The following is a 20,946-nucleotide window of genomic DNA, read 5'->3' on the forward strand; positions in this document are numbered from 1 at the left end:
TGGTGGGGAATTAAGCTTTCTCCACAGGCTGAGTTAGATAGAGTAGGGAAGCTGAGGAGGAGGCAATGGGTTGGCTTTGGAGAGTGTGCTCCTCATTTTTCTATAACCTGTGTGTGTGTGTGTGTGTGTGTGTGTGTGTATGTGTGGTTATGGTTGTACTATTTGAGTTATGTCTGTTTCCTACAGTTCCTAGGTCAGAGGGCTTAAGTTGTACTTAAATGATATTGTTTTGACCAAGTTGTACTTAAATGATATTACTTTTGTGGTGATTACACCTTTTAGTGGATTGTAAAGTATCTAAAAATTATTATTATAAGTCTCATCTTACTGCCAAGATTAAATTTACAACCAACACCCTAATCAATTCAATTCAGCAAGCATTTATTGAGGACCTCCTTTTTTACTGGTGCTGCTTTTAGATCAATGAATAAGAAAAAGGCCTCACCTGTAAGGAGATCAAGTCTCCTCAAGGGTGAATTATCCAAAAGAGCTTAACTAAATGTTACTAACTCTATAGGTGTTTGGGGAACATGGATCCTAGAAGGTATTTTTGGTTTTCTTTTGAGGATGGTAATATTTTTTATGGAGGGCGGAGCAAACCTAACTACTGGATGACATGTGCTGAGTGACAACTACAAGTTAATTTTAACACTAAGTTAATATTAGTCTTAAAAGAACACCATGGCTTCCTAATATAGAAATTGGGGTCATCCTTGTACAATAAAACTTTCCCTCTAATTATCTTAAGTTTAGTGACTGGGACATGCAAATTAAACTGATTAACAACAGGAGAAAAGTTTATTTGTGCGCATATGGAAGCTTACAAAAGAAGTAGCTCTTTAAATAGTTAAAGTTAAGGGCTTAGCAGGGGAAATTTAATAGGGGAAAGTGGGAGGGGGAGAAAAGACTTCTATGGGAAGAATGAATAGATTTCTTTAGGAACGACAAATGAGTTTTTAGGAGAACAACTAGGAGATAAGAAACTTTGTGATGATGTTTGTCCATGCAGATGTGAATGGTCTTTCCATCTTCTTCAGGGCTATAAAACTCTCTAGAGTGAGGGATTTATGGCAGGTTTACTGTCCTTCTTCCTCCCAGAAGTAGACTCAACACGAAAAGATAATTTATGGCAGCCTCATTTCCCAGAAGTTGCTGCTTTTAGTCAGATAAGGGAAGTTCTGAGAAAGCTTCTTTCTGTATCTGTTGAATCTCAAATATCTTCAGTTTAAAATAATCTTCATATTAATTATGAGCTTCCAGGTGAGTCCCCACAATAGGAAGAAAAGATTTTCCTTTGTTGTTGTATTTTGTTTGTTGGCAATTGAGGGTGGGATTCTTTCCAAGGAGAGGCTTGATTTTATTTTGGGATGTAAAGTAGTGAGCATGTTAGATTTTGAAGATTAATCCCTTCAAATGTAGTCTGAACTTGCTATGGGTTGGGTAAATGGCTCTTCACTAGACTTAATGGTAATTATGAGTGTTTGGAATGAATAGGCTCCAGGAGGAGAATGAGGAGTTCAACAGAGAGGAGCTAGAGGCTCAATAATGTGGCAGAAATGAAGCTTAAGGGAAGGAGGAGATGGCCAGGAAAATCATTCTGGAATAGCTGAGGGACCCTGAGAACGCTGATACCTGGTATCAATGTCGATTATTTAGATTTAAATTCTTGGCTGGGATATTCTTGTGGGGAAGGGACATAAATTTTCCATCCACCTTCCCAACTGTCTGACTACCTTCTATGTATAAGATTGATTTCATGGATTATCAATATGTACGTTCTGAGATATTGAGAGAGAAATAAGGCTAATTTTCATTAATATATTTTTCACTTGCCAATATGAAAATTTGTAGACATATAGGGAAACTGGGGAACCCCTATCGGCAAAATGAGGTTATTGTAGAAGTCCCAGGTGAAGTGGAAAGTGGAAATACGAATAATACAAGTGGAAAGATGTGGGCAGATTCTGACAATGTTTCAGTGCTTAAATTGGTGCAATTTGCTGGTGGAATAGGTTAGGGCATGAGGGGAAGTGGGGATCTGACAATTGTGCAGCTGGACTGGTGATTGGAGGTGCATCTACTAAGAAAGGTAAGATCCTTTCATCCTTGGGACTTGGCACCCTCCCTGAAAATATGGGAAGGAGGAAAAGGCAGCTGGTCTTTCACACTGTTGTTCCTTCAGCCCAGCCAGCCTACTTCTGCCCAGAAAGCTCCCATGCCTGCAGTTCACAATGAAAGATGGTGAAAAGGGCAGGAAGACAGTTGTGTGCGGAGTCATGGGGTTAAAAGGAGGAAAAGTGGGTTTTGTTTTTTTTCTTTCTTTCAGAAAGCTCAGTCAATGTGACTTGGAGAGAGCCTGAAGCCAATGCCTTGAGTGAAAAGGTGACATTTCTGCTCAGGCTCTTTTCTGAGATAGCAGGCAATTTTAGTCAGATTCCCACCTGGCTTTTGCTGTCACTTTATCCTCAGGCACAATCTTAATCTCACATTGTTCAAGCCAGTCAGTCACTGTCACTTCTCTTTGTTTCAGCAAGGTATTTTTGCAGGGCTTTCTGGTTTTCTTCAAAATCTTTTCAAGGACGATGTGCTGTTATAAGCGTGGCTGAAGGAAGTATAAATGCTTGATTCTGAGGCCAGTCTTGTCTTAGGCTTTCTAAATGGGAAATACAGTTATTTGGACATATGGATTATCTTTTATATGATACCTTGAATAAAAAAAGAGCCAATCATTTTGCAAAAACCTACTAATAATGTGGCCAGTTTCTAGCGCTATGCCTTCCCATATTCCTCCTCACCCCTCCTTCCCATAAATCCTTGGTCCCCTTCAGAGGGCCTGGGAATTGCTCTCCATAACCTCTCCAGACTCATTTCCTATTTTCCCTCTGAAATTACTTTGCTCACCTCCAAATTCAGCCCACTGGCCTTGGAAGTGGATTCTTAAAATCAATTTTTAAATTTTAGAATAGTGTGAGATTGGCAGGAAAGTTGCAAAGGCTTTGTACAGAGTTTCCACATACCCTTCATGCAGGTCCCCTATTCTTTACATTTTACATTACTGTCATTCCTTTGTCATTCTGAGAAATGAACTAATGTTAGTTCATTACTATGAACTAAACTCTACATATTCTTTGGATTTCACTAGTTTTTAGAACAATATTCTTTATCCATCAAACATACCACATGACAGTTAGTCATGTCTTAGACAACTCTTGGCTCTGACAGTTTCTTAGCTCTCCTTGTTTTTGATGACCTTGACCATCTGGAGGAACATTGGTCAGATATTTTGTAGAATGTACCTCAATTTGGATTTTTCTAATGTATTTCTCATTATTAGGTTGGGGTTATAGGTCTTTGGAAGGAAGGTCACAGAGGTAAAGTGCCATTTTTTGCCACATAATATCAAGGGCATGTACCATCACGTGACTTATCCTTGTTTTTTTAATTATTATTTTTATTTTAGTCCAGTTTGCCAACATATAGCATATCACCCAGTGCTCATCCCATCAAGTGCCCCCCTCACTGCCCGTCACCCAGTCATCCCATCCTCCCGCCCTACTCCCTTTCCACTACACTTTGTTTGTTTCCCAGAGTTAGGGGTCTCTCATGTTCTGTCTCCCTCTCTGATATTTCCCATTCATTTTCTCTCCTTTCCCCTTTATTCCCTGTCACTATTTTTTATATTCCCCAAATGAATGAGACCATATAATGTTTGCCCTTCTCCGATTGACTTAATTCACTCAGAATAATACCCTCCAGTTCCATCCACGTCGAAGCAAATGGTGGGGATTTGTTGTTTCTAATGGCTGAGGAATATTCCATTGTATACATAGACCACAGCTTCTTTATCCATTCATCTTTCGATGGACACCGAGGCTCCTTCCACAGTTTGGCTATTGTGGACATTGCTGCTATAAACATCGGGGTGCAGGTGTCCTGCTGTTTCACTGCATGTGTATCTTTGGGGTAAATCCCCGGCAGTGCAATTGCTGGGTCGTAGGGCAGGTCTATTTTTAACTCTTTGAGGAACCTCCACACAGTTTTCCAGAGTGGCTGCACCAGTTCACATTCCCACCAACAGTGCAATAGGGTTCCCCTCTCTCCACATCCTCTCCAACACTTGGTGTTTCTGTCTTGTTCATTTTCCCCATTCTCACTGGTGTGAGGTGGTATCTCATTGTGGTTTTGATTTGTATTTCCCTGATGGCAAGTGATGCTGAGCATTTTCTCATGTGTTTGTTGGCCATGTCTATGTCTTTCTCTGTGAAATTTCTGTTCATATGACTTATCCTTGTTGAAGTTAACCTTTGCACCTGACCAAGGTGGCTGTTGGTTCACTTTATCCACTGTAATGTTCCTTTTTTGTTTTACCCTTTCTATATTCTGTTCTTTTGAAGTAAGTCACTAGTTGCATCCACACTCAAAGAAAGTGGTAAGGGAATTAGGCTCCACTTCTTGGAGGGGAGAGTATTCTAGGGGGTCAAAATATGTCACCCCAAAATATGGCACTTTGGCAGATGGGTTATCTTGCAGTAGGGGCATTTGGGATTCAACAGATGCAGAAAGAAGCTACCTAGTTCTTCCTTTATATCTGAACTAAAAGAAGAAACTTCTAGGGAGTGAGGACTGCCATAAATTTCCTCTCTTGGGGAAGTTTTACAGCCATGAAGAAGACAGGAATTTGGTAACAAGACGAACCTGCAAAAGCAGCCCTTATCTTCCATTGGTTCCCCCACTGGTTTACTTTACCAGAGTTTGTCACTCTTGGAAACCTAAAACCCTTTTCCTTTGTCTTGCCACTTCTCTCTACAAGTATTTTTCTTTGCTAGTAAGCTACATAAGCCCAAATTCTAACCATCCCTGGAGTTACTCATCCCTGAGCTTCTCTCCTGTGCATGCTCACTCCATGTGTTAATAAACTTTTGTTCCTGGGCCGCGTGGGTGGCTAAGTGGTTGTGCATTTGCCTTCAGCTCAGGTCATGAACCTGGGGTCCTGGGATCAAGTCCCACATCGGGCTCCTCACAGGGACCTTGCCTTTCCCTCTGCCTATGTCTCTCCCTCTCTCTGTGTCTCTCATGAATAAATAAATAAAATCTTTAAAAATAAACCAAAACCAAAACCAAAACCAACTTCTGTTCCTTTTTCTCATGTTCACTTTTTTTTTTTTTCATTCTAATTTATGTGGACTCAGGAAAGAACTTGGGAGAGCAGAGGACTTTTTCCACCCCTACAGTTTCTACTGTATTTTATTATTTAGAATTCTTCTGTTAGAAAGGTTTGTCTCTTCTACATTTATTTATTTAATTATTTATTTAAATCACTGGACCTGATCTTTATCCCCCTGCCTAGTCTCTCCTGTTAGGCTGGATTTTTTCAGCCTACATCCGGATTCCCAAGCCTGCTTTCCTTTGGATACTGTCTCTGTCATCAATTCTCTGTTGTCTCCAGACCCTTCCATACTTATTTTTTGGGAGGAAGATAGAGGACAGAGGGGGTCCATAAGCAAGAAAAGGAAGTGTCACATTGTGGGGTTAAAAGGTATGGAGGGAAGAGACTATGGCTGGACTTAAGATGAGTTAGCTGATGGAAGATGCAGTGGATGCAGGAAATTAGAGCAAGAGGTGACTATAAGAATATATTTCTCCAGGGCAGTCCGGTGGCTCAGCGGTTTAGCCTGCCTTCGGCCTGGGGCGTGACCTTGCGGGCCTGGGATCGAATCCCACATTGGGCTTCCTGCATGGAGCCTGCTTCTCCCTCTGCCTGTGTCTCTGCCTCTCTTTCTCTCTGTGTCTCTCATGAATAAATAAGTAAAATCTTAAAAAAAAAAAGAATATATGTTTCTGGAGAACTGGCAGAAAACGTGGAAAGAACGCTGGAATTTCCACACTTTAAGGTAAAAGGTGATTCTGGGAGAATTCTGTGGGCATTTGGGTGGCGAACATCTAGGTCACATTTAAGGATAAGGAAATAGAATCATCGGGGCCTTAGAGATCAACCTATGGAGTTCCTAGAGATAAAGAATCCCTGGACCTTGAGTTTTAATGGATTGCCTAAGGTCAAAGTTATCCCCAGAAGAGCTCGAATTAGAAGTGAGCCTTCCTGATTCCCCACCTAATTCTTATTCCAGGATGCTGCAGCTGTTGCCTCGGAAGCTGATTCAGATACTAATAGAGTGAGGCTTTCCACTCCCTTGGGAAGTTTGAGGCTATAACGAGAAATAGCCTCAACGGGATATGAACAACTTAGAGAGGCCAAATTCCCTTTTTGGTGATTTAAATGTTAATACCTTGGCACTTCTCCAGGCAAGTGGGAGATTTGGAGGCAGCTCAGGAGCTATGCCTATTCTAGGAACCCCAAGTCCCTGTTGTCGGTTAAGGGACTCTTTACAGTCCTTGAAGACAAGATTAGAGGCTTATAAGAGATTCCTAATGGAATCCGGGCATCCTTTCATCTTGTGTCAATGGCAATATTTCTTTCCTTCTTCCTAGGCCAGTTGAGGCATCCAGTAAGCTACTGTACCTGACATGCTTCTATTAAAAATCTAGACCTTTCTTTTGGAAGCAGCTAGTTACTCTAGCATGGATGCACTTTGGACAGTTGCAAGGTTGACTTTTGTGTGTGTGTGTTTCTCTGCCAGAGCCTCCCCTGCTCCGCTTCTTCAGCAAACTTAGCTGCTGCTGTTTTGACACCCAGCTACTTAACAGCCAAAACTCCAAGGGGGAAACAAAGCTGAGCAGTTAGATGTTTGGTGACTTAGTTTACTTTCCAGCAAGCATCTAGGAGGTTGGAACGTCTGGATTGTTTGGTTAAAACCTTCAGTTTTCATCTGGTTAGGTGATATGTATACTTGTTATGCCTTATCTATTTGGGGGTGTTTGCCAAGCCTTGATCCTGGCTGAGAGCAAGCCACCAATCAACCAAAGGTGGCAATAAACTTTTGCAAAAGAACACTTGGAAAGTACTAAGAAATAGAAGGAAGGAAGTAAAGAGTTCTAATTTTTCTATTATCAAATATAGTAACTATTTTTACACTTCAGTGATATTTTCATCTTGTTATCTTTTCTCCCTATAGGGTCTTATTAGAACATTGTTCTTACAAACACATTATACATCTCAGATTTGTATTTTGTTTCCTTACACAACAAATCAGCATTTCACATGCTAATAAAATACTAAAATACTCTTTTAATTATTGTATTAGTTATATGGCTACATCATAACCTACTTAATCTATTCTCTACCACTATTTGTTATTTAGATGGTTTCTGATATTTAACTGTATAAATAGCTTTTTTCTTAAGCTTTTTTCAGATTTTGGAACTTTTATGTGAATAATCACCCAGAATTAAAATTGGCTATTGACTTTTAAAAGGTTTCAGTAGACCACATCTTAAAGAGATTCTTGTCTTCTGGATTTTTCCCACAAGGTCAAAATCAATACCCAAGTTTTGATAGTGATTTGCAAACACTTAGTACCACAACTTTAAAAAGATGCTTACATATTTTATCTTTTAAACTGCTTTTGTCTGCTTCAAAGAAAATTATCATGTAAGAAGTGATTTCCATATATATTTGCCATCCAAGGCATATATAATGAAGTACATCTTCATCCTCTGTGTTTTCACAAATTAGCAAGATGGGTCAAATAACTCAAAGTCAGGATTTGGGTACATCCACTTGAGCTGTATGTTTTTCTGGTTCTATTAGATTGGAAAGAAATCCAGACAGAGTGGGAAGTAGGGGTTCAAGATTGAGCTAAATTCTTTAGGGACAACCAAAATTTAAGGTTGGGGAACCAGGTTTGTTGTCAGGTCAAAAGGGCAAGAGGACAGTGATGGCTCCAAGATATCTCTATCAAAGATAATTAAACCAGGAGGATATTTTGTATTTCAATTTTAAAGTGCAGAGACAGAACAGTTTCAGGGTTGTACAATGGGTTGGTGATGTCACATAGGATCTAAATTCTTTCTAAGTTATTACTCTATGATAACCAGCATGGTAGCTTTGTTTTTATGCTTGTCTACGCATGGTCACAAGATCACATCACATTCTTTCCAAAAGGAGTCCAAAGGGGTCCCAAAGCTTTCAAAGACATCTACAGGCAGGAAGAAAGAAAAATTTCTTATCAGATGTCTCTCTTTCTTAAATCACAGAGTAAAATATTTTCTAGAAGCTCTTAGCTGACTTGCCCTCAGATGCCGCTGGACAGAAATGGATTGTGTATATACATCTGAGCCAACACTGGCAATATAAAATTGACAATCAGATTTCAGTCCCTGGGGAAGGGAAAATAATCTTTTCTGAGCACTTTACTACCTATTTCTTGAACAAAAGCACAGTTCTTTTAGCAAGGAAGTAGGGTGGATTTGCTACGGATATAGAGAAAAACACATACTACAGCCAGTATTTCGGTTTGAGGAGGAGACCAGGTAGTTTCTTTCTACTGTTTTTGAATATACATATATATAGAATTCATTCTTAAATTTTGAACTTCTTCTCTTTTGGAATAATTTTGTGTGTGGGGGAGGGAAAAAGGTGATGAAAATTATGAAGGCTAAAGTTATTCTAAAACCACTCCTAGTTCCTCTACAGAAAGATGGGGAAATAAGCACAATATTCAAGGTAGGTTAAGTGAAGTGGGAAAGGAATAGACTTTGAAGCAAAATAAGGAAGTTAGAGGTATTTTCTATGAACTATGTTGGGGATACATAACTTAAAAGGTCTATCTTCTGAAGTATGCCGGCTCAGACTGGTAAAGAAAATTCAGAGTCAGAGCAGCTAGTAAACTACCAACAAGACTGAAGAAGATTCATTTGATTTTTTCTAGGTTGTTCGAAATATTGGAATTAGTTAATGGAGCCATAGGAGTGTGGGCTGCTGGGATGGAAATCATCAAATCCATAGGCTTCCAATTTTCTTTCCTGTTTCATGTCCCACTAAATTCCATAGGAAGGCTTTAATGTTACACAACAGCTGAAGAAATCGGGTTTACTGTAAGGGATGCTCCTGTTTGCTCCTCCAAGATTAGACAGTGTCTCCTCTGGCAAGCTTGTCTTGATTTTCAAGGTGGTGATTGGTTCTCTTTCTGTGGGACCTCTTGGCAACCTGTGTAATCTCACCCCTCTGGGTACACTTGTTACCCGTATTTCTATAGCTTGTGGTTTAGTGCAAGAAAGACATGGTAGTTACTATATGAGTAATGGAGATTGAATTAACACTTGCATGAAATTAAATAAATGAAAGAATGAATTAAATAATGATAGTATGAAAAAAAGAAATTCCTTTTGATCTTTTGGAAGAGTCAGGGTAATCAGCATAGAAGATTGAAAAAATATACATATACAATAGCTTTTCTTGAACATTCTTCTTTTATCTCTTGTAATCCTATTTAAACAAATCCTTTATTTCTAGTGCAGTAGAACTTCACTGAGCCTTGAAATTAACAGCTAAGTATTCAAAAAAATAAAAATAAAAGGGACAGATTGTGTTATCAGATTTGTGCCCTGAAACCAACCATCCCCTGCCTCTTCTGTACAGTTATAAAGACCTAAATATGTTTGGAAAGAGCCTGTTTACTCAATCTGCTTGCTATTAAAGATGGAAGTCTGGAATTTGACCTTTCTTGTTTAAACACATTTTATTGGAATATGTTTGCCTTTTTAATCTCAATAATGAATAAGATAAGTTTTGAATGTGAATTGCTAAAAAAAAGCCTCAGAAACCTCAAATGAGATTGTATTTCATATATTAGATATTCCCAGAATCCTAGCACATGCTAATATTTATTAATAGCATTATCGTACAACTAATGTCTTTATAGTTCATATAGTAGCATCCTTATGCCAAGTATGGAATCAGATGGTTAAAAAAGATATGAAAATGACCAGTGTTGCAGGTTTTATTCTTGGTAAATTTTGCACAAAATAAATGTTATTATAGTTATGTAGAGAACCTTTCTTTTTTTTTTTTTTTTTTGAGAACCTTTCAATACAGGACAATCATCTGGGAAAGAGCACTGGCCAAGGAGTCATGATAGTCAAGATTAGGTCCTGGCTGTACATTAGATCATTCACTAATTCCCTCTAAGCCTCAGTTTCCTTCTCAAGAAACTAAGGATAATGCTATAGGTCTTACCTATTTTATTAGTAGTTTTTGAAATAAAATGAAGTGTGATTTTTATCAAAGGACTCTTAAATCTGTAAAAGTTATAAAATTGACAAATACTGTAATTATTAGTCATGACAGCCATAAGCACAGTGGTGGAAGGGATATATCTATTATCAAGAGAAAAAAACACAGTAGGTCAGTGGAATCATATCCATGTACAAGAATAGTGCTTACATTTTTATAAGGAAAAAATCATTGATTAAGTGTTATATATTTGCTATCTTGTCTTGTCTTAGATGTTATTTCCATTGTGACTTGATCAGAGAAGATGTGAAGTTAAGCAGAATCTAGGAAGAAAGGATCCAAAGTTTGCTACGCTTAAGAGCTAGTGAGGAAACATAAAACCTAGAAATATAAAGGGAAAGTGGAAAGATGGGAAGGCAAGAAATCTATTTTCTATTAAATAGTGCACATAATCTCCTCGAAGTGTGTATGTCTGGCGGGAGGGATGAGGAAGCCAAAGAAAGTAGAATAAGAGCACACTGGCTTTTGATCGCTAAGGATGAAGTAGAGCTATTTAATCTCCAGATTGCCCTCACACTGTGTGCATCTATTGTGCTGTGGTTGAACTCTAAGAGGCAGTACTGTTGTGCCCATTAATTTCAGCACAGTGTGAATCCCCCCCTTACTTAAAGGGAATGGTTAGTTCAATTGATGCACATTTCTCTGAATCCACAAATCAATAAACCACTTGGAAAAAAAGTAAAGTGTGAATCTTCCTGTATGGTCTCCTGATAGGAGAGACAAAGAATGGCAATAAGATCTGAAATCCCCAACTGGGAGTTAAGCCTGCTTTCACTTGCCTGGCTTAGCAGATGACGTCAATTGGCGATGACTTATGAATGTTATCTCTATAACGCTCTTTCTATGGGCCTCTCACTCTTCCAGCTGAGTGTCTAAGGGCTGGCGTAAAATTTCATATCATATCTTGAGAATCAGTGGAGCATGGTTTTTAACTTACAGTGAAACTGGGCAGTGGGACAGGAGCTGGTGGAACCAATCCAACTGTAGGGTCTGAAATATGAAGTAGTCTGCTGGGTAAGGCACAAGATCATGGAGTATGGCAATCTTTGGGCATAGTCCAAACCACGGACAAAAACCAGTCTGCATGTGGTCACAGGGCACATAACTGGGCTGGGGTTAAAAGGCAGGATTCCAGGAATGGAAGCCAAGGCAGTAGTCCATTTTATCAGCCAGACCTCTTGATTGAAAGCAGCAGAAACTTATGCTGGCTATCTAAAGCAAAAAGAAAATTTATTATAGGGTTATCAGAGACTTCCAAAATTGATTGGAGGTTGGAGACCTGGTTCTGGAAAAAAAAGTGGGAGTATTCACAAATAATCAATTCCCAGTGGCTTATAGACTTAAAAGTGAAAGGTAGAATTATAAAGCATTTTAGAAGATAGTGCAGGAAAATACCTTCATGAAGTCAGAGTTGGGAAGAATTTTCTTACAAGACACACAAAAATACTATCCATACAGGAAAATACTATCCATATTTTTTCTACTCCATTAAAATTAAGGACTCTATCCATCAAAAAGAACCCCCAAAACCAAAAACTAATACACCCAAACTCTTTAAAAAGAGGGAAAAACCAAACTACAGAGATGGCATTTGTAATATTTAACTACCAAACGCCTAGATCCAAAATATACAGAGAGATCCTACAAATAGGAGATAGGAAAAAGACATATGGGTCAATAGAAATTTGTACAGAGAACTTGAAAAGGCATTTAACAAAAGAAGAAATTAAGATGGCTAGTAAGTACCTGAAAAGGCTCTCAGCCTCATTAGAAATAAGGGGAATGCAAAATAAAACCACAGCGAGGCATCATTACACACTCATCAGATTGGCAAACATTAAAAAAATCAGATAATACCAAGTGGAGGTAAGGATGTAGAACAGGACTTTCATCTCTGCAGGCACATAAATCTGTACAAGCACTATGGAAAACTTGTTCCCATTATCTCCTCAAAACTGAGCACATGTATACCTAATCACACAGCAATTCCAGTTGGAGATGTTAATCTGTAATTGAATGAATCTATAAATAACTTTACAGAATAAAATGCATTCTATGCACAGCAGCATAGACAAATCTCACATACTACATAAAGTTTCAAAATAGGCAAAGAGAGTAAACTGAGTTATTTGGTAATGAATCTTTAGGTGGTATAATTAAAAGAAAACCTGGAAAATGATGGGCACAAAAGACAGGACTATGGTTATTTCCAGGACAGAGGAAGGGTATTATAAGTCATGGGAGTGGGGAGCAGGCACTGGTAATGTTTGCATTGTGCCAGTGAGGACTAGTCACCAGGCAGAGCACATGCCATACCTGCTGGGGTCAAGAGGATTGACTCACTGATGCATGAGTATCAGTGCCCCATGTGCAGGCTCCTGGGCAACACACAGATATCTAGCAGAGCCAGATGTAAGACTCTTGGTTAGGGATTGCAACCCTTGGGCTTTAGAAATTAATTGCAATGATAAAACTGTGGCCTCGTTCCTTTCCCATCAGCTTAGCCCTTCCATTGGAGGTAGCACCATACTTTCACAACCCGGGGCTGGTCTAAGCCTGGTAGTTATGGCTCTACAGCATGGCAAGTGAGTGACAGGACTTGTCAAACCAAAATTCATCATCTCCTGGGAGATTCAAAAAGTCTGCGAGCCAATTCTTACTATTGACCAAGATCAATCGCCTTTAACACCAGGCTGCTGCCCATTTCCATGGAACATTGCAGAAAACCATTTTTTTCTTTCTAAGAGGCCAACTTATAGGAGAAGTAGTCATGGGCAAATTCAGCTTCTACATTTGGCTTTAATTTTCCTACCTGTTGATGAAGTTTCATTGTTGTTTGTATTATAATTATTTGCCAAATTTTACACACCCTTTATATACTTTTCTTATGTATGCCTTAGTTTACAATTAAATAAAATGCTCCAAAATATTGAAATCAGGAGGACTCTAAGAGCTGCGGGGCAGCACTACACCACAGCCATGATTCCAATGTCAGCTGACACACCCTTGCATCACTCACTATTGACTCAGAGGCTCAGGACAAAGGAGAATTACCTGGTAGTAAGAGCTTCCATATGTACTACCAGGCGTGCTCTCCCAGAGGTCATAGGACAGAAAACCTCACCAAATTAAGATGCTCAAATGAGATGACCAAATTAAAATGCTCAAATGAGATGATTTCTTAAATTGATTTAAAACACACAGTGAAAAGCAACGGGAAAAACCGAGGTAAGTTAACCCACTTAGGATAGGTATATGTGGGAGGGCCACAGAATCTGAATCTCAGGGTATGCAATATTCATACATCCCATCTGTCTATACCACATGAGTCTTCTCCACCAAAAGTGTGCGTGCAGAACCAAAACTGAGGTTTGAGCAAATGCGCCCATAGATGTGTGATGCCTTGATCCAATGACACACACTCGCTCTCTTGGATATACACAGGGATAAGTGCAACCAGCCACAACTTTTTTTTTTTTTTTTTTAAGGTAGAGCTGTCTTAAAGGATGTTTATTTCCTGCCCCCTTTATACATAACTAAGACTTGAGCATCCTTTTGACAAAGACAGTTTTCTTTCCCCCCACTGGTCTCCAGCCCCCAGGATGCAGGGGTGTTGAAGACAAGTGCTCTGGGAGCCAGGACACGCTGGTCTTCTGTCCCGGATGGCAGTTCTTATGGGGAGGTCTCTGGGGTCTCCGGGGCTTCCTTAATCTGCTTTCTCTTGGGCTTTGTATTGTGAGGAAGTTTCCTTAGAGAACCTTTTTCTGGCCCGGGTCAGGGATGTGAGCTCCCCCAACAGAGAGGCCTGGAGGTATCTGGAGAATACCAGATAGTCTAAACAGCAGTCATGGGTTCTAGTTGTGCTTCGTGGACAGAAAATACAAGAGGCCAGAATGGGTGTCACCACTAGGTGATAAGTTAAGGCATCGTATATATTAAATGCTCATATATAATGTATCCTGAATATTTAGTTCTTTTTGTGTATTTAGTTGCATGTGTACTTAGCAACCAGGTGCTATAGGATATTAGGTATCTATTGGTTCTTTAATTCTCCTCTTTGTGGGAGACATTTGCTCTATTTGCTAGCTTCTTATCTCATGCTTATCATACCCTGTAAGATCTGCTTATATCCCACAAACTTTTTGCTTACTAGCTCCTCACCTATACTGAAACACCTTAAAAGGGCTTTGCCTATTTTTATAAATTACACATTCATTTATTTGATAGAATTGAATATTCCCAAAAGCAAATGCGGGCAGCCCCGGTGGCCCAGCGGTTTAGCGCCACCTTCAGTCCAAGGTGTGATCCTGGAGACCTGGGATTGAATCCCACGTCGGGCTCCCTGCACAGAGCCTGCTTCTCCCTCTGCCTGTGTCTCTGCCTCTCTCTTTCTCCCTCTGTGTCTTTCATGAATAAACAAATAAAATCTTAAAAAAAAAAAGCAAATGCATGTGACACATCTGATTGGCTGAGACTAAGTAATGCACCCATCTCACTGGTTATGCCAGGACAAAGACTAAGTAATGTCACTCTCTGGTTGTGAGGTAGGAAGTCAGCTCTTTTTCTTACCAAAAATCTTCATAAAGAAGAATTTCCTCATAAAAAAGATCAGAGTGCAAACAGAAAGGAGAAATTGTATACTAGATGCCCCGAGTGAATAAAATCCCACCACATGTAAAAGGGCTATTAGCAAGGGAACAAGCTTTGAGAATCAAGCTTAAACCTAGTTTTTGGAAATGCAACATTGCATTCATGTTGTCTAAGTAGCAGGAATGGTTTGAGTCTGAATGCCAACATAATGAACTGGGATGTTTAAGAATCTCTTTCTTTAGGTCAGAAAAGCTGCATGACTGTTACTGTGAATGTTGGGCTGAGCTTGGAGACAGTGATCAGATGTTTTCAACTATTGAGAGTAGAAGAAATAAAGTAGCTATAATTAGCCTGCCTGAGAATATCTCTCAGATTCCTGGAGTCCTGGCCAGCCATGAATTTCTGCATTTCTGGTAATTGTTATAGAAACTTGATGAGAAGTAGAACAGTTTCCACCCATCATGCCTCTGGAATGTTGCTTAGATAACGGAGGATCTATCTTCTCTCTTTCTGTCACACTCTCTCTCTCTCTCTCTCTCTCTCTCTCACACACACACACACACACACACATACACACACTCATATCCTTTCAAAAGGAAGCTATCTATACTAGAATTATCTCTTAGCAGAAGATTAAGTGGTGGCCAATAACTACCTTCAGATGATACCTGAGGCTCTGGACAATTTAGTCTAGAGGAGCCTTGGGTTCCTCAGCAACCTGATTTTGTAGTTATTCTCTAAGAGCTGTCTTGGAAAATTGCTTAAAATTCTATCCCAAGTTTGAGTGCCACCTAAAATTTGAAAAATCTTTCAAACAAACAAACAAACCTCTCTATAGTCCTTTGCTACTCTGATTGATTAAGATACATCCCTTGATTAACCCCATCCACAAACACTCTCCAGAGTGGCCGTTCCCTTACCCTCCTGCATACAAATTATAGAATTGTGCTCTATTGTAGAACTGTTGCCATATCTACTCTTTAGTGTCTGAACAATGATGCATAAGACTTAGCAAACATTGAACTTTCATCTTCCCACATTTCTCTCACAGGACAAGTAGAATTAAAGGCCTGTGAATAGCTCTTTAAAAAAAGGTAAAATAGGGACGCCTGGGTGGCTCAGTGGTTAAGCATCTACCTTCAGCTCCGGGCATGATCCCGGGACCCAGGATAGTCCTGCATCGGGCTCCCTGCATGGAGCCTACTTCTCCCTCTGCCTCTGTCTCTGCCTCTCTCTCTGTGTCTCTCATGAATAAATCTTAAAAAAAATAAAATAAAATTTTAAATTTAAATTTAAAATTTTAAAAAAATTAAAAAGGTAAAATAATGACAATTATACAGATTTAAAAATGAACATGCAAGAATGATTTTATTATACTCATATATGTGGTGAAGGAGATGAGAGTATGCCACCCCTAAATATACCAAGGATTATTTGGTATATTGAAGGCAACTGAGAACCAACAGATGCAGGGAGAGTTCTCTGCCTTCCCCTTACCTGCCTAAAGCAAGATATAAGATTCCCTTTGTGAAGGTGACCATCCCCTTCTACCTGTAGGTTTTCTATTTTCCCCACCCCAGAAGACAAGAACACTCTTATCACTGGAGACAGAATCTGTACTGCAATGAGTTTGTAAATAGATCTTACCAAAATAAGACTTTTTTAAAAAAAAGTTATTTATTTATTTATTTATTTATTTATTTATGAGAGAGAGAGAGAGGCGCAGAGACATAGACAGAGGGAGCAGCAGGCTCCATGCAGGGAGCCTGATGTGGGACTCATCCAGGGATTCCAGGATCACATCCTGAGCCTAAGGCAGATGCTTAACTGCTGAGCCACCCAGGCATCTCAAAATAAGACTTTATCATCCATTAGTTCCTCTATCCCCCCCCCCCCCAACTTCCCTGTGATTTATTAGCTCTTGAAGCACAACCTTCTTTGTTAAAATGGCATATAACTCCCCTTAGTTTAACCTCTTATTTGCATTTCACTTCTTCTTTGTGAACTCCAGTGCACATAAACATTAATAAAAATTGTATGCTTTTTCTCCTACTGATATATTTTATTAGGTTAATTCTTAGGCTTCCTGGTACTGCAACTATGAGAATAGAAAGAAAGACAGAGGGAACCACACAGATGTTATAAGTGGTTCAAAGGAGAAGTCAAAATACTGCAAACTTACCTGGCAAGCAAAGGAATGCTGAAGTGAATATCCACTGAAGGTGAAAAACAAAAACAAAAACAAAAAAATCCTTTTTACCCTGGGGATAAGGAGAATCAATTAAATCTCTATCAGATTGGACAGAATTTACATGTTTATCAGTTATTTATAACGCAGAAGGATTGCAACATATCAAAAATAATAAAAGGTTAGTATCTGATAAACTGGTAGGATGTGCTGTATGTAGACAATGCATAGTTTTCTCTGAAACACATTCTTTTAATAAATGCAAAATAGCTAATACTGATTTTTTGTTGACTTCTCAACTATCAGTATTTTCTTGACTCAACCTTTTCTTTAACAGGCTAATCGTATGTCAGGGTTTCATCCTAGAGACTTTTAATATTCTCAAGGTTAATATGCGGGAGGTTTGAGAATTTTTGGAAGAACACTTTGAGAAGCCCTTAGGGTTGCTTGAGATTGGATTTTTAGGTGCTTAGTTTTAGAGAACTGGGAAATCAATTACTATGCCAGCTTCCTCGATGTCAAAAATTGGCCACTGTTTCACACAATCCCTGCCAGGTAATAAAGCAATCAACATTTCCCCCATTCACAAATCGTTCATACCAACTATTCAACTTGACCTTCTCCTTAAAGAATACACAGTATTTGTGAATTCTCTAGCTCCTTGTGCCTCAGATCCTTAGAATTAAAAATGTTTGTATTATATATCCTGGCAATGCTGATCTGTTTGTGTTATCCCCACAGTGTTATTTGTTGCTTATGCAGCTTCTGGGGAAAAAGAGATACAGTCAATCCTCATTTTTCCCAGATTCTGTATTTGCAAATGCTTACCTTGCTAAAAGTGATGTGTAACCCCCAAATCAATACTTAAGGTGCTTTTCTAGTCATTCTTAGACATAAGCATGGCAGGATGGTGAAAATTTGAGTCCCCTGGTACATGTTCCCAGCTGAGGAGGACCAAGGTGATAGTCTGTCCTTTTATTTCAGCTCTCACACTGTAAACAAGTATCCTTTTCACGGTTTATTTAGTGTCACCTTTTTCACATTTTGTGCTCTATGTGGGTGATTTCTCTGTTTAAAATGACCCTCAGGTGTACAGCTGAAGCGCTGTCTAGGTTTTCTAGGTATAAGGGGGCTGTATGGTGCCTTATGGTGAAAACATGTGTGTTAGACAAGTTTCATTCAGGCATGAGTTATAGTGCTGTGAGCCAGAAGTTCAATGTTAAAATCAACTGTATATATTTTAAAAGGTATCTTTAAACAGAAACACACATGAAACAGGTTATGTATCCATCAGTTGACAAAAATGCTTTCAGGATTCTACCTTTGGATTTCCCCCAGAAGCAATGATTTAGTATTCACTAATTCAGTGTCTGCAGTGACTTTATAGAACATGAATATCAAGAACAAGAATCAATTATATCTATCTATCTCAGAGGATGTTGGTATGGGCAGTGATGAGTTTTCTTCCTGGGTGCCATGGAGTCCTCTCCTTGGCTTTCGTTTTGTGACTGGAATTTACATCATTTGGTTTGTTTGAAGAGATTTGCTTGTGTCCAAACTTTGTCAAGAGTTGGTTAAGGTAAGAGAGCGGCGTTCTTCTGGAAAAGTGTTTTCTCCTCTTTTTGAAGGGATGGAAATAAAATTCAAATGCTATGTTCCTCTTGTTCCAAGTTGTGCTGAGTTACTAGTGAATTAATTGCCTGAATACTTCATCTTTAGGAGTTTGTAGAGTTTCGAGTGGAATCCCATTTATATGATTTTCATTGCCCTTCTAAATTCTGATTAGCCTTTCCATTGACACCCTGGCTCTTTCACTTCTTTGTGGGTCTTGAAAAATTGTAATGAATACACGAGTGCTGGGCAGACCTCATTTATTTTATAGCCCTGTGCACTCATTTCTTTGAAAGGAAACCAAGTGCCCCACCCCCTGCACACACACACACACTAATTGGGGTCATATGGGAGCAGAGAGCTGGAGACGGGGAAGGAGGGAGAGATGACAATATTCCAAAAGGAAACTTGTTAAATACCACTTCATAGAACAGCTTTAGATAGAACAATTGCTCCTGCCATTTTCAACGAGGCCCTGAGGGGTTAATACCAGCTAATAAGAGGTGACTGTTGTAATAACACCCCCCTCCAACTTTTGACAATAAAATGCAAACCAGATTGGAGTAGTGAGGGAGAGAAAACCATGTAGATAAATTGAGTTAGGGACCTGACTGCTCTCAGGCAACCCCAGTTTTGTTTTGTGCCAGCCTCCCGTTGAACCACTCCAGTTTCTCTTTAGGTGAAAATAAATGGCTTGACCTCTTTTTCTACTCAGTGAACAGGGTCTTTTCTCTGTCATTATCACCTTCACACAAACCAAACTTTTTAGTTTTCTTCTCTCGGATATTTTTCATTTTTACGTTATCATTGCAATGTGAAAGAATAGTCCTTTCCTAAAGAAATTCCAAGCATGAGTGTATAGATGGAGACAGGAAGAGCTCTACTTTAAAAACATCAAAAGTATGCCAGAGAGGAGATGATCTGGTTTGGGACAAATAAAAGCCAGCAACACTGACTTCTGAGGAAAAATACAAGGTAGGAGGTTTAAGGGTCTGGGCTATGTCACTCACTCACTGAATTTGGGTAATTTTCATAACCTTTCAAAGCCTATTTTCTCATCTATTACAGAGTTCAACAAACCTTATCTGTAAAGAGATAGATAATAAATATTATAGGCTTGGTAGGCCCTCAATCCGGGGATCCTGGGATCACAGCCTGAGCTGAAGCTGGATGCTCAACCACTGAGCCACCCAGGCGTTTCTCAAAAGTCATTTTCATTGCATTTTAATTTTCTACAATTTTACACAGTTGAAAATAGCTCAAAGGTAATGAAAAGACAGAATCAGGTGACCCTTAGTGATGTGCTCTAAACAATGCATAATTTGCCACTGGAGAAACCCAGTAATCTTACTTGCTGATTCTAATTTTCTTTATACACTCAAATCTTGCCACTATCATTGCTGCTCACATGTCTACTAGGGTTACCCTGTTCTTTGAGACTGAAATGGAATTGGCTTAAATCTCATTTGTGCATGCTCTGGAGTGTTCTTCAAGTCAAGCCTGATTTGAAGTTCCTGATTCTGTTGTGAAAGTTCGGTGGGTGATTGCTTCAGTGGAATGCATGGTGTTGTTCAGTTTTGGTGTGATGTCCCCCTGTGAGATGAGTTCCCAGTGACTCCATGCCCTTGAGATGTCACCAGCCTGAGAGTCTATGAATAAGAGGGGCAGTCAAACATATATATCCTAACAATGCAGTTTAAAATGACCACAGCTTCCATTGGCTTCCCTGTCATTAGGGATTTCCTACTGGCTGACATTTGTTAGACTCCAAGTCAACTGATTTCTTAGCTCTTTTTCTTCTACATCCTCCGACCCACCTTCCTTTCTCTAACAGTCTTACATTCTTGTTCATTTCTTTTTTTTTTTTTTAATTTATTCATGAGAGACACAGAGAGAGACAGAGAGGCAGAGACACAGGCAGAGGGAGAAGCAGGCTCCATGCAGGGAGCCTGACGTGGGACTCCATCCCGGGTCTCCAGGATCAGGCCCTGGGCTAAAAACAGAGCTAAACCACTGAGCCACCCGGGCTGCCCCATTCTTGTTCATTTCTTATGTTAAACAGTTTAACTCTCTCTCTGTTTTATAGTCTCCTTAGAAAGTATGATTCCATAGTCTACCTTTAACACCCAAAGTAGCTTATCAAGTTATTGAATTAAACAAAAGGTCAAGTACACAGCAGAACATACTGGGATCTAGTGTGGTTTTAGATAGAAGTTTTTTTCTTTCTTGATTATTACTGTTATTATCATGATCATTAGGAGGAGATAAATCTGGGGTACATATGGTATTGTTTGGCTAAGCAGTTATTTCTTCAGGGTGCTATTTGGCTTTCCATGTTTCTTAGTTACCTTTTCCCTGCTCTCTCTCT

This window comes from Canis aureus, chromosome 9, assembly GCF_053574225.1.
Source record: "Canis aureus isolate CA01 chromosome 9, VMU_Caureus_v.1.0, whole genome shotgun sequence".
Classification (NCBI taxonomy): Eukaryota; Metazoa; Chordata; class Mammalia; order Carnivora; family Canidae; genus Canis; species Canis aureus.